This window comes from Myotis yumanensis, unplaced genomic scaffold, assembly GCF_028538775.1.
Source record: "Myotis yumanensis isolate MYYU_CA2020_CCGP unplaced genomic scaffold, mMyoYum1.0.hap1 SCAF_20, whole genome shotgun sequence".
NCBI lineage: Eukaryota > Metazoa > Chordata > Mammalia > Chiroptera > Vespertilionidae > Myotis > Myotis yumanensis.
Window position 1 is genome coordinate 16625490 of NW_027223771.1, and position 4009 is coordinate 16629498.

The following is a 4009-nucleotide window of genomic DNA, read 5'->3' on the forward strand; positions in this document are numbered from 1 at the left end:
GTTCATGGATACCCATTAGGAGAGGATATATGCTATAGTGAGTAACAAACAGCCCCAAAGCTTTAGTGGCTTATACTAAAGAATCTTTTTCGTCGTGTCATATATCCACCCTGGTTCTCAAATGACCAGGATAAAGGAGCAGCCACCATGTAGGTACCTGCTAGGTATTAATAGAGATGAACAGAGAGAGTGGTCAGTCTATGGTTCCAGATTCTTGTGTTCGAAAATTCAGGCTTCACTCCCAGCACCTTTCATTGGTCAAAGCATATCATGGGGCTGCAGTCAAATTCAGGGGGTCAGGGGGGGAACCTGACAAACTTGATGGGCCCCATGAAGGCAACCACATGGTGCCAATCAATCTGAGGAACTTTGCAGGGGCAAAGGAAAAGAGTGGGGATTAGTAGGAATTAACCGCATGACTCAGTCAGAATGGTTCACTTTCTCTTCATCCAGGTACAATTTGTCCTTGAGCTGCCGTAAGCCATCATGAGCAAGATTCAAAAGAGTGAACTTCGAAAAAAGGATTTTGTTTAGTGTTCATTGGCAGTAAACATATAACCACTTCTGAGTGTGACCTGCTTAAATCCCTGGCTACCTCAGTTCCCACACTGTGGTGAGGGTGAAGACACACATATTAAGGGAGTTGATTGGGAAAGGTACAGGACTGCAAGCATTCCAGCATTCCATGTTCTTTTTTTCTTTTAAATATATTTCTTTATTGATTTCAGAGAGGAAGGAAGAGGGAGAGAGAGATAGAAACATCAATGATGAGAGAGAATCATTGGCTGGTTGCCTCTTGCATGCCCCCCTAATGGGGGTTGAACCCACAACCCAGGCATGTACCCTTGGCCAGAACTGAACCTGGGACGCTTCAGTCCACAGGCCAATGCTCTATCCACTGAGCCAAACTGGCTAGGGCACATCCACATCCTTTTACATTAACATCAGTCACTACCCTGCCTCCAAGTCTCTCTGTCATTTGCATTGCCCTGGTGAGCACACCCATTGGGGCTCATGGTACAAAATGCTGACCTTTACGTCAATGGCGATCCTATGGTTTCTATTCATTCTGTGCATGAACCTGTGCTAAATGCAGGCCCACCACAGTTCTCTGCACCCCCAATGGAGAGAGCATGGGGTTGCTTCCTCCTCCTGGTCACAGTGTTCCCAGATGGCCATGCACACCCAGTAGATTACCAGGATACTGAAGCTAGGAAGTGATGCTCTCAGCAGCCCCAGGCACCTTCCTCTATTAAGCATCAGCCTTGCTTTCACATGGGCAAGGGAGTGACCTGTTCTTCAGGGACAGGAGTCTCACAGGACTCTCCCAGCCTCTCCAGGGATGTCCAGGTGCTGATTCCTATGGGGGAGTCTTGGACCTAGGAGTTGACCCCTCAGTGTTATCCTGTATCACCCATAAGCACCTGAAAACATGAATCAGCCTGGATGGAAAGCAGCAGTCAAGGGCAAGCACAGCTATGATCAGTAAGGATGAAGGGAGTGGAGACTGTTGACTGTTCTAGATGAGGGAAGAATCAAATCCCCTGCCATTGGGAGCTGACATTCTAGAGGAGGACATCCCAAAAACAATGGGGCAGGATTGCTATGACAGGTGGTAAGAGCTCAGCCAGAAAGCGAAACCAGGGTGGTCACTGCAGGACTCCCTGAGAAAGTCTGGGAAGGGTGGCAAGATCCAGAACCAGTGCATATGGGTGCATATTTCCTCTGAGCCCAGTTGTATTAAAAAGTAAAACATTCACCTATACCGTAAAAGCTTGATAAATAAAACATATCTATATAAAGAATATTTATCAGAATCATCTGATCTCAGTGGAAGCCTGTCTTCTTTCACATAAGAGGCTAATAGAATCAAGACCACAAATTTCAAAATAATCCTACACAATCTGTGTCATAGTCATGATCCTCTCATTGCTTTTATGTAAGCACAAAAATACCCAATGGTTTCTGAATAATTTAATGTTTATTTTTTTAACTTAGGTTAGTATTTGAGTGAAAAATTTAACTCATCGATGTGAGGTGATTCCGAGGGATCCCAACATAGCTTTGAATACTGGGGAGTGTAGATCCCATGTTGCACTAGAAATTGCTTTTCCTAGAGAAATCCCCATTTCTAATGTCTAAAAACACTAAGCAGAAAGCATGAGTAGCCAACTTGCAGTCTTTCTTTATCATTTTCCCCCTCACTCTAGGATGTATTTTTCCCCATTGACTTCTAGAGACAGTGGAATAGTGGGAGAAAGTGAGGAGAGAGAGAGAGAGAGAGAGAGAGAGAGAGAGAGAGAGAGAGAGATGTCTACCTCACTTGCTCTGCACTAGGCTTAAAGATAAACACCCAACAGAGGTCTGGGCCCTTGACCAGGAATGGAAACAGAGACCATTCGCTCCTTGATCCACAGCCCTAACCACTGAAAGAGCAGTCCAGGTCTTGCAGTCTTTCTTAAAAAGGGGAATCCCCTGGAAACCTCTTGGAGCTGATGTTGGGTTTCTAAAGTTCATTTCTTCAGACAGATGTATTATGTCTAAGGCTCATTATCTCAAATATTTCTTCTTTTCCATATCCTGCCCCATTATTGTGAACTTTGGCAAGATATTGTGAAGTACTGTGGAAGCTTACCATTGATACTGACTCCCTGTAAACTTGTGTATTTGTCATTTTCCTCTGGAGAACTATCCTGTGGTCAATGTACTAAAGTACATTACAGATACACTTTCAAGCAAATGTGTAAGCCACTGGACTTTTAATCTACATTCAGTTATGTAATTTCCCTCTGAGATGCTGCTGAAAGAGCTGCACATCTACCCTTCAGAAGGGAGCCTGGGATGAAGACAAACTGTGAGGCCTCCTGATGAAAAGGTGAAGCTCGTCCACAGGGCCTATGGCACAGCCATGACCACACTTTGGGATCCTGGTTGTCCTAACCAGCTACAGTGACTATCTTCAGTTTCCTGGTCAATGACCTTGACTGGATTGTAGGCTCCATGACAGCAGGGGCCATACAGGAGGCAGCCTACCAATGATTATCTCTCATCAGTGATGCATCTTCCTCTCCCTCTCCCTAACCTCTCAGAAACAAAGAAAAAATATGTTTCAACATATTTTTTAGAATCAATTATGTGTAAATCAAAGTTTAAAGAAATGTTTAAAACTTGCCATTTCCCAATTATTTTACTATTTTATTATGAAAGTTATTGAAGGTATTTGTTGCTACTGCATCAGTATGTTGAAAATTAAATATAATAATTTGCTGTTGAAAATATTGTATCATATCCATGTTCAGTGTCATCATTTTGGCAGTTTGAAACTCACCATGATGAGTATTTCTACCAGGGAAATTAACAAAGGTTATAGACACAGACTTCACTACTGCATTATTGAGTGCTGAGATTTATAAGAGTGGTGGAGAATGTTAAAAATGCAGGTAGAATCTGTAAGCATGATACACATGAATTTAAATAGTACATAGAATAAAAACTGAGAAAAACAATTTACATTCCAGTATTCAAAACTTAAAGATCCATATACAAAGAAGTCACTTGAGTTATTGAGGAATGAGTGAAATTCAAACATATGTCTTAGATTGTGACCTATCCTTATGTTGGTTAAAACAATAAATTTGTTTAAAAATAAGCAAAAAATTGATCCATTTTAGCAAAGTAGATAAAGACAATTTAAATACAGTAAATGTATGAAAAATTGTTCAACATCAAAAATTCTCAGGGGAGTGGGATTAAAATGAAAGCCAGTTAAAACTATATGCAATCCCTGGCCTGCTATTTTAAAAGATTAACCATTCCATATGCTGGCAGGGTTGAGGAAAAACTGGAATTTTTAAATACTGTGTGTGGGTGGGAAGACAAAGTAAATGTAGTTCACAGTTAAAACGTGAAACATTCACCTACACTGCAACAGTTTGATTAGTAAAAATATATCAATAAAGAGAACTGAAAACATATATTCCAAACAGATTTATTTATAATATTCCACACC